The 10,000-nt window shown below is 50.7% G+C and overlaps 6 non-coding genes and 2 pseudogenes across 6 annotated transcripts; all 8 read left to right on the top strand.

Moving 5' to 3' along the window:
* The first annotated feature begins 256 nt into the window (after window positions 1-256).
* On the top strand, window positions 257-370 carry LOC115187291 (U5 spliceosomal RNA). The gene has a single exon (XR_003876009.1). It is a non-coding gene; the product is annotated as a U5 spliceosomal RNA (small nuclear RNA).
* A 381-nt stretch (window positions 371-751) lies between these two features.
* Window positions 752-858, top strand: LOC115187264 (uncharacterized; annotated as a pseudogene).
* Window positions 859-1,466: 608 nt separating this feature from the next.
* Window positions 1,467-1,643, top strand: LOC115187256 (uncharacterized; annotated as a pseudogene).
* Window positions 1,644-2,452: 809 nt separating this feature from the next.
* Window positions 2,453-2,569, top strand: LOC115187265 (U5 spliceosomal RNA). Its single transcript, XR_003875984.1, has one exon. It is a non-coding gene; the product is annotated as a U5 spliceosomal RNA (small nuclear RNA).
* Window positions 2,570-2,947: 378 nt separating this feature from the next.
* LOC115187239 (U2 spliceosomal RNA) lies at window positions 2,948-3,138 on the top strand. The gene has a single exon (XR_003875970.1). It is a non-coding gene; the product is annotated as a U2 spliceosomal RNA (small nuclear RNA).
* Window positions 3,139-3,953: 815 nt separating this feature from the next.
* On the top strand, window positions 3,954-4,070 carry LOC115187266 (U5 spliceosomal RNA). Its single transcript, XR_003875985.1, has one exon. It is a non-coding gene; the product is annotated as a U5 spliceosomal RNA (small nuclear RNA).
* A 374-nt stretch (window positions 4,071-4,444) lies between these two features.
* LOC115187252 (U2 spliceosomal RNA) lies at window positions 4,445-4,635 on the top strand. Its single transcript, XR_003875980.1, has one exon. It is a non-coding gene; the product is annotated as a U2 spliceosomal RNA (small nuclear RNA).
* Window positions 4,636-5,455: 820 nt separating this feature from the next.
* Window positions 5,456-5,572, top strand: LOC115187267 (U5 spliceosomal RNA). The gene has a single exon (XR_003875986.1). It is a non-coding gene; the product is annotated as a U5 spliceosomal RNA (small nuclear RNA).
* The last annotated feature ends 4,428 nt before the right edge of the window (window positions 5,573-10,000 follow it).

Raw genomic sequence — 10,000 nt, forward strand, 5'->3', positions numbered from 1 at the left:
TGTCTGTCTGTCTGTCTCGTCTGTCTGTCTGTCTGTCTGTCTGTCTGTCTCTGTTTTTGACCCCCCCCCAAAAAATACAATCACTTCACCAGGATTGTCTGTCTGTCTGTCTGTCTGTCTGTCTGTCTGTCTGTCTGTCTGTCTTTGAATTTTTACCCACAGCCCTCAAACTTGGAAGAGTGGGTTCGGGAACCACCCGCGGCACCCGGCCTAGAGTGCACAGTGTGTGTCTCGGGCCCCGACTCTGACTTCCCTACGACTCTGGTTTCTCTTCATTACGCACAGCCTTTCGCCTTTTACTAAGACTTCCGTGGAGAGGAACACTTACGAGTTCAACATATTTTTGGAAGGCTTTGCTTCTGGCAGAGCCCGGTATCTTGTTTCAAGAGAAATTGACAGAGATGGACGCCGAGACTTTTGCTCAGGCGTTGACTTGAAGCCGGCTGACCGAGCCGACCGACCGAACCGACCGGACGACCGACCGACCGGCGTATTTTTCCACTCAAAGTAGTCGCTCGGGCAATTGAGTTCAAGCCCGACGACGACTGACGTGTTTTCCGGGCTTTGAACAAATAGTCGCACTAGGCTTAAAGAGCTAGTGACTTAAAGACGCAATTAGCGACTTGTTAAAAAAAACACCCGCCTGTCACCAGGGAAACGTCGGGTGGGGAGGGAGACAACTTTTGCCAAACCGCTGAGGTCTGCCGAGACCCCCGGGGGCCCGGCGGGTGCAGGGGTCAATTTGTGGGTTATCGCTTCTCGGCCTTTTGGCTCAGATCAAGTGTAGTATCTGTTCTTATCAGGTGGGCCGAAGGCCCATTCCATCAAAGGCCTTCACCAAGCTCTGGCCCACCCTCACGTGTCTGAAGGCAGCACTGTGGTCCTCCCGCAACCTGCTGGTAGCGAAACAGGTCGACACCACCCCCCAGGCAGTGGCCATGGTAGCCACAGAGGCCCTGGGGTGGTACAGAAGGAAGGGGGCCTCGACCCCAGGCGAAGGGTCCCCCACAACACCCAAGGTCCCTGCGGCCACGGCCTGACAGCGCTGCGGCGCCTAGGGCGATGCACCTAGGGGAGGCATCTCCTCTGGGCCCCTAAGGACGGGACGATGATTGATTCGGGAGAGCAGGAGGAGGCAAGTTTGATAAGGACTCACCCCGCTCCTGTACAAAGGACCGAAGACAGCCTCTTAGCAAGTGACTTTTTAACATGTTTTTCATGTCTTAAAAATGTTTACCTTGTTAAATCATTTGTACACATTTTAAATGGCTTTTACAGATTTGATGTTTTCCACAATGAAAAGTACTTTTAATCATGGTTGTTTTTATTGGTTTTAACAACATGTACTTTTTTACAAATTTAAATGAAATCTTCAAATGCTGTGTTTTATGCGTTCATGCCGTTTTTATGTGTATATAATGATGTACAAACATATGTGAGCTGTCCTTAAAGGAATTGTGATAATAAAAACTTTTCCAAAAAAAAAAAAATCTGTTCTTATCAGTTTAATATCTGATACGTCCCCCATCGGGGGACTACATATTAAATGGATTTTTCGAACAGGGAGTCGGAAATGGGGCTTGCTCCGTCCGCTCCACGCATCGACCCGGTATTGCAGTACCTCCGGGAACGGTGCAACACTTTTCTCTCATTGTCAAGGAAAAAGAAATACGCAAAGCTATGTAAAACAGCTAGCAGAAGAAGAGAAGGAATGAAAAAAGAAGAATCATCCAAACTGAAACAAGGGCGAAGCCCCCTTCATGGGGTCCCCCGTTTTCCCCCCCATTTTACTTAAAAAAAAAAAAAAAAAACATTGGCCAGGATTGTGTGTGTGTGTGTGTGTGTGTGTGTCTCTGTGTGTGTGTGTGTGTGTGTGTGTGTGTCTCTGTGTGTGTGTGTGTGTGTGTGTGTGTCTCTGTGTGTTGTGTCTCTGTGTGTGTGTGTGTGTCTGTCTGTTTTTGACCCCCCCCAAAAAATTACAATCACTTCACCAGGATTGTCTGTCTGTCTGTCTGTCTGTCTGTCTGTCTGTCTGTCTGTCTGTCTGTCTCTGTTTTTGACCCCCCCAAAAAATACAATCACTTCACCAGGATTGTCTGTCTGTCTGTCTGTCTGTCTGTCTGTCTGTCTGTCTGTCTGTCTGTCTCTGTTTTTGACCCCCCCAAAAAATACAATCACTTCACCAGGATTGTCTGTCTGTCTGTCTGTCTGTCTGTCTGTCTGTCTGTCTGTCTGTCTGTCTGTCTCTGTTTTGTCCCCCCCCCAAAAAATACAATCACTTCACCAGGATTGTCTGTCTGTCTGTCTGTCTGTCTGTCTGTCTGTCTGTCTGTCTGTCTTTGAATTTTTACCCACAGCCCTCAACTTGGAAGAGTGGGTTCGGGAACCACCCGCGGGCACCCGGCCTAGAGTGCACAGTGTGTGTCTCGGGCCCCGACCTCTGACTTCCATACGACTCTGGTTTCTCTTCATTACGCACAAGCCTTTCGCCTTTTACTAAAGACTTCCGTGGAGAGGAACACTTACGAGTTCAACATATTTTTGGAAGGGCTTTGCTTCTGGCAGAGCCCGGTATCTTGTTTCAAGAGAAATTGACAGAGATGACGCCGAGACTTTTTGCTCAGGCGTTTGACTTGAAGCCGGCTGACCGACCGACCGACCGACCGACCGACCGACCGACCGACCGGCGTATTTTTCCACTCAAAGTAGTCGCTCGGGCAATTGAGTTCAAGCCCGACGACGACTGACGTGTTTTCCGGGCTTTGAACAAATAGTCGCACTAGGCTTAAAGAGCTAGTGACTTAAAGACGCATTAGCGACTTGTTAAAAAAAACACCCGCCTGTCACCAGGGAAACGTCGGGTGGGGAGGAGACAACTTTTGCCAAACCGCTGAGGTCTGCCGAGACCCCCGGGGGCCCGGCGGGTGCAGGGGTCAATTTGTGGGTTATCGCTTCTCGGCCTTTTGGCTCAGATCAAGTGTAGTATCTGTTCTTATCAGTTTAATATCTGATACGTCCCCCATCGGGGGACTACATATTAAATGGATTTTTCGAACAGGGAGTCGGAAATGGGGCTTGCTCCGTCCGCTCCACGCATCGACCCGGTATTGCAGTACCTCCGGGAACGGTGCAACACTTTTCTCTCATTGTCAAGGAAAAAGAAATACGCAAAGCTATGTAAAACAGCTAGCAGAAGAAGAGAAGGAATGAAAAAAGAAGAATCATCCAAACTGAAACAAGGGCGAAGCCCCCTTCATGGGGTCCCCCCTTTTCCCCGCCATTTTAATTAAAAAAAAAAAAAAAAAAAAAAAAAAAAAAAAAAACATTGGCCAGGATTGTGTGTGTGTGTGTGTGTGTGTGTGTGTCTCTGTGTGTGTGTGTGTGTGTGTGTCTCTGTGTGTGTGTGTGTGTGTGTGTGTGTCTCTGTGTGTGTGTCTCTGTGTGTGTGTGTGTGTCTGTCTGTTTTTGACCCCCCCCAAAAAATTACAATCACTTCACCAGGATTGTCTGTCTGTCTGTCTGTCTGTCTGTCTGTCTGTCTGTCTGTCTGTCTGTCTGTCTCTGTTTTTGACCCCCCCAAAAAATACAATCACTTCACCAGGATTGTCTGTCTGTCTGTCTGTCTGTCTGTCTGTCTGTCTGTCTGTCTGTCTGTCTGTCTCTGTTTTTGACCCCCCCAAAAAATACAATCACTTCACCAGGATTGTCTGTCTGTCTGTCTGTCTGTCTGTCTGTCTGTCTGTCTGTCTGTCTCTGTTTTTGACCCCCCCCCAAAAAATACAATCACTTCACCAGGATTGTCTGTCTGTCTGTCTGTCTGTCTGTCTGTCTGTCTGTCTTTGAATTTTTACCCACAGCCCTCAAACTTGGAAGAGTGGGTTCGGGAACCACCCGCGGGCACCCGGCCTAGAGTGCACAGTGTGTGTCTCGGGCCCCGACCTCTGACTTCCATACGACTCTGGTTTCTCTTCATTACGCACAAGCCTTTCGCCTTTTACTAAAGACTTCCGTGGAGAGGAACACTTACGAGTTCAACATATTTTTGGAAGGGCTTTGCTTCTGGCAGAGCCCGGTATCTTGTTTCAAGAGAAATTGACAGAGATGACGCCGAGACTTTTTGCTCAGGCGTTTGACTTGAAGCCGGCTGACCGACCGACCGACCGACCGACCGACCGACCGACCGGCGTATTTTTCCACTCAAAGTAGTCGCTCGGGCAATTGAGTTCAAGCCCGACGACGACTGACGTGTTTTCCGGGCTTTGAACAAATAGTCGCACTAGGCTTAAAGAGCTAGTGACTTAAAGACGCATTAGCGACTTGTTAAAAAAAACACCCGCCTGTCACCAGGGAAACGTCGGGTGGGGAGGAGACAACTTTTGCCAAACCGCTGAGGTCTGCCGAGACCCCCGGGGGCCCGGCGGGTGCAGGGGTCAATTTGTGGGTTATCGCTTCTCGGCCTTTTGGCTCAGATCAAGTGTAGTATCTGTTCTTATCAGTTTAATATCTGATACGTCCCCCATCGGGGGACTACATATTAAATGGATTTTTCGAACAGGGAGTCGGAAATGGGGCTTGCTCCGTCCGCTCCACGCATCGACCCGGTATTGCAGTACCTCCGGGAACGGTGCAACACTTTTCTCTCATTGTCAAGGAAAAAGAAATACGCAAAGCTATGTAAAACAGCTAGCAGAAGAAGAGAAGGAATGAAAAAAGAAGAATCATCCAAACTGAAACAAGGGCGAAGCCCCCTTCATGGGGTCCCCCGTTTTCCCGCCATTTTACTTAAAAAAAAAAAAAAAAAAAAAAAAAAAAAAAAAAAAACATTGGCCAGGATTGTGTGTGTGTGTGTGTGTGTGTGTGTCTCTGTGTGTGTGTGTGTGTGTGTGTGTGTGTCTCTGTGTGTGTGTGTGTGTGTGTGTGTGTCTCTGTGTGTGTGTCTCTGTGTGTGTGTGTGTGTCTGTCTGTTTTTGACCCCCCCCAAAAAATTACAATCACTTCACCAGGATTGTCTGTCTGTCTGTCTGTCTGTCTGTCTGTCTGTCTGTCTGTCTGTCTGTCTGTCTCTGTTTTTGACCCCCCCAAAAAATACAATCACTTCACCAGGATTGTCTGTCTGTCTGTCTGTCTGTCTGTCTGTCTGTCTGTCTGTCTGTCTGTCTGTCTGTGTTTTTGACCCCCCCAAAAAATACAATCACTTCACCAGGATTGTCTGTCTGTCTGTCTGTCTGTCTGTCTGTCTGTCTGTCTGTCTGTCTCTGTTTTTGACCCCCCCCCAAAAAATACAATCACTTCACCAGGATTGTCTGTCTGTCTGTCTGTCTGTCTGTCTGTCTGTCTGTCTTTGAATTTTTACCCACAGCCCTCAAACTTGGAAGAGTGGGTTCGGGAACCACCCGCGGGCACCCGGCCTAGAGTGCACAGTGTGTGTCTCGGGCCCCGACCTCTGACTTCCATACGACTCTGGTTTCTCTTCATTACGCACAAGCCTTTCGCCTTTTACTAAAGACTTCCGTGGAGAGGAACACTTACGAGTTCAACATATTTTTGGAAGGGCTTTGCTTCTGGCAGAGCCCGGTATCTTGTTTCAAGAGAAATTGACAGAGATGACGCCGAGACTTTTTGCTCAGGCGTTTGACTTGAAGCCGGCTGACCGACCGACCGACCGACCGACCGACCGACCGACCGGCGTATTTTTCCACTCAAAGTAGTCGCTCGGGCAATTGAGTTCAAGCCCGACGACGACTGACGTGTTTTCCGGGCTTTGAACAAATAGTCGCACTAGGCTTAAAGAGCTAGTGACTTAAAGACGCATTAGCGACTTGTTAAAAAAAACACCCGCCTGTCACCAGGGAAACGTCGGGTGGGGAGGAGACAACTTTTGCCAAACCGCTGAGGTCTGCCGAGACCCCCGGGGGCCCGGCGGGTGCAGGGGTCAATTTGTGGGTTATCGCTTCTCGGCCTTTTGGCTCAGATCAAGCTTGGTACCGAGGTGCCCCAGAGCTCGCTGAGTCAAAAGGTCGGAGATAGGAGGGCGGTATTTTTTGTTTTGCGGTATTGGAAATTGTTTTTCAATACTCTCTTTTCTCCACTAGCGGCTTCTTTTTTGGAAGAGAGCTTTATATCTGAGAAGATGACGAAAGATGTACCAAGAAGAACGTTCCCAGGGATTGGACTAGCGAATACAGTAAGGTTTGCATGGAGCAACAAGGAGAAGGAGCCATTCGGGAGGGAGACGTTTGGGAGAACGGTTTTGATGGGGGCATTGAAACTGGGAGTTAAAGACGTCTTTTGCCTTCAGGGAAACCCAATGGAAAAAGCTTTTGATGTTACTTTTTACACAGAGGAGATGCATCAAGATATTATGAAGAAGGTGAAGGCTTTGGGAGGCGCGGAACCCGTGCGAAATTACGAGGTCACGAGTTTGGCCAAGAGCAATTTCAGGGTGGTGACAGTGAACATATATAACCCACATGTCAAAGACGAGGAGGTAAGGGCATTTCTCGGGAGGTATATGGATAATGTCTCATCGGCAAGGCTCCTCAGGGACTCCCTGGGGTTCTGGAATGGCAGGCGGGGCTTCCAGGCACTCCTCAGGGAGGACCCTAAGGGGCAGGATGGCTACCTCCATCCCCCTGCAATGTTCTCCCTGGGGGCTGACCGTGGGACGTTGTTTTACGCACGTCAGCCCCCGTTCTGCAGGCGTTGTATGGCCTACGGTCATATCCTCGCCTCGTGCAGCACAAAAAAGTGCAGAATTTGTGGATCTGTGGAGCACGAGGCGAGGGACTGCGACGAGCCTAAGGCGTGCCACGGGTGTGGTTCTTCTGCACACCTGTGGCGGGAGTGCCCGGCTCGTCAGAGGTCATACGCGTCTGCGGCTGGGGGGGGAGCAGGAGCGGGGGATGGGGGAAGAAGAGGAGAAGGAAGGCCATCACAGGACAAGAGGCAAGCAAGGAAAGAAGAGGAGCAAGGAGCGACAGCAGGAGGGCATGGGGAAAAAGAAGACACGGGAGCAGAAGAAGGAGAAGAGTCGAAAGGAAGAAAGGGAGTGGAGGAGCGAGAGACAGCGACAATGGAGGGAGAGGTGGTGGAGGGGGTGCCGGGGGTTGGGGAAGAGGAGGAGGGAAGGGGGGTGAGGGAGTGGGGGGACAGCAGGTCGAGCGCCCTCGTGGAAGAGATGAGAGGAATGGTGGAGGAGTTGGCGGGGAAGGGGGGTGCCCCCCCTTTACCTCCAACTCCTAGGAAGAAAGTGAAAAGGAGGGGGCGCTCGAAAAGCAGTGAGAGGGAGGGGGGGGTGGAGGGGGAGGGTGTAGCCAAGAGAGGGATGGGGGAGGGAAAGGTTTCTTTGGCTTTGCTGGACTCCTTAGCCCCTCCGTTTTGGGTAGAGGGGGAATCCCAGGGCGTGGCCCAGTGCCGGGTGGCTGGGGGGGGATCTCAACTCCTCTTTGAGGAGATGGGGTCCCCTACTCTAAACCCGGATTTCTACAGGGAGAGAGGAATGGAGGGCGGTGGTGAGGAACCCAGGATGCAGAGCACTCCAAGACCAAACACCATACCTGCATCCTGGGTTGGAGAGATGGAGGAGGACGGGGGGACGTCAGGTCAGGAGAGGACGTTCCCGCCGGAGGAGAAGGAGCAGGGGAGCATCAGGTGAGCCTCCTGGTTTTTCTTTTGATTAGTTCGGGGTTTATTTTGAAGAAGAAATGGTTTTGTGTTGTGTTTTTTGTAAAAATAATATATTATGTTAATTTTGTTTAGTTTAAATGTAAGGGGTTTAAGGGATTATGTTAAAAGGAGGGTGGCTTTTAGTTTTTTAGAGGGGGTGGGTTTTGATGTTTGTTTTTTACAGGAGGTTCACCTGAGGGATGGAGGGGATGTCGTGAGGTTTAGTAGGGAGTGGGATAAGGGGGAGTCAATTTGGGGTATAGGTGGGGTTCACTCTACGGGGGTGGGGATTTTGTTTGGGAATAGGGAGGTTAGAGTAGAGAGTACTTTTGTTGTAATGCAGGGGAGGGTGTTGGGGGTGGATGTCACTTTTAGGGATAGTAGGTATAGGTTAGTGGTGGTGTATGGGCCACAGGTGGCGGCAGACAGGAGGGAGATGGTGGACTGTCTGGCGCCCCTGTGTGTCACAAATAGGCACTTGGTGATAGGAGGGGATTTTAACATAGATTTAGGGTTAGCGGGGGATAGTAGTGCAGGCGCCATCACCGGGCTAATGGCTTGCCATGGCCTGGTTGATGGAGGCCTGCATACTACTCCGACAATGGCTGGTCCTACATGGCGCAACTCTCGGGGGGTTGCGCGGAGGCTCGATTACATTTTTCTATCTAGGTCTTTGGGTCAGTTGTCTGGGCGGCTGTTGCCTGTGTTCTTCTCAGATCACGACGGGGTGCTCCTGCAGGTGGGGCCGCCAGTCTGCCTCTTCGGTAGGGGGTACTGGAAATTAGATCGGGAGGTGCTGGAGGAGCAAGCTTTCGTTGACGCCTTTTTTGGTTTCTTTCGGGGGATTGAAGGCCTCCGGTCCATGTGCGAGGGGGTGTTAGAGTGGTGGGATTTAGTTAAGGTAAGGATTAGGGCTTTTATAATAGCATATTGTAAGAGGAAAAAAAGGGAGGAAAGGAGGGAGGTGGATCGTATCCAAAGGTTGATTGAACTAGAGTACGAGGCAGGCAACCTCGGCGGGTCAATTGACTGGGAGAGATCCACAGCCCTGAAGGCGCAGCTCAGGGAGCTGCAGGAGCGGAAGGCTCGAGCTTTCCTGGAGCGGGCGCATAATGGCTTTCTAGAACATAATGAGACTTGTTCCGCTATGTTCTTTAAGTCGGTTAGGGGCAGACAGAGTAGGAAGATAATGCATGGGGTGAGGAAAGAAGATGGTAGCATAGTTAGAAAACCGGAGGAAATGGTCAGGGTAACAACTGATCATTTCCGAGGTTTATTTAAAGAGAGGGTAATAGATGTAGAGCAGGGAAATGTGTTTTTAGAACACTTGTCCCGGCGACTGCCGGAGGACATTAGAGATGTGATGGAGGCTCAGATCTCCCTCGAGGAGGTTGAGAGCGCTCTCAGGAGGATGGGAAAAGGGAAGGTGCCTGGGATGGATGGGCTGCCGGCCGAGTTTTACCTCAAGTTTTGGGGTATACTTGGACCAGTGGTCCTCGAAGTCTTGAAGGCCATCCTTGAGACGGGGGTCCCGGGGGGATCAATGGTTGTCGGGGTGCTGTCACTTCTTTATAAAAAGGGGGAAGCAACTGACCTTGGCAACTGGCGGCCGTTGACCATGCTGTGCGTAGATTACAAGCTACTTGCAAAGGTTTTAGCAGACCGGTTGCGCACAGCCCTTCCCTACGTCGTCCATGAGGATCAGACGTGCGGGGTAGAGGGTCGCTCGATCAGATGGAACCTACAGTTGATCAGGGACTCCATCGCTTGGGTAGAAGATAGGGGGCTGCCTTTAATGGTAGCAGCGCTAGATCAGGCGAAAGCCTTTGATCGCGTGAATAGATCCTTTCTATTCAGGGTGTTAGGTAGATTAGGATTTGGGGAGAAGTTTATAGGATGGATCCGTACTTTATATGTCGGAGCGGGGTGCCGGGTTAGCGTTAACAGTCACTTAGGTGACGTTTTTGACCTCTCGTCTGGGGTCAGGCAGGGATGCCCGCTCTCGGCTCTCCTCTTCGTTCTGTACATGGAGCCTCTGGGGGCTGCCATTAGGGCAGACACAGGGGTGGAGGGTCTGCTGATACCTGGAAGTGGCGGTCTCCGTGTCAAGTTGACACAGTACGCCGACGACACATCCTTGCTGCTTTGCAAGGATTCGTGCCTGACAAGGTCCCTTGCCATCATTGGGGACTTCACCCGAGCGTCGGGAGCGGATCTTAACCACGCGAAGTCTTCCGTTAAGTTTTTCGGAAGATGGAGTGGTAGGACGGATGTGCCCGGAGGGTTATCTCTCTGTAACGGGGCCCTGAAGATTCTCGGGGTCAATTTTGAGACC

The sequence above is a fragment of the Salmo trutta genome, unplaced genomic scaffold (assembly GCF_901001165.1).
Source record: "Salmo trutta unplaced genomic scaffold, fSalTru1.1, whole genome shotgun sequence".
Lineage (NCBI taxonomy): Eukaryota > Metazoa > Chordata > Actinopteri > Salmoniformes > Salmonidae > Salmo > Salmo trutta.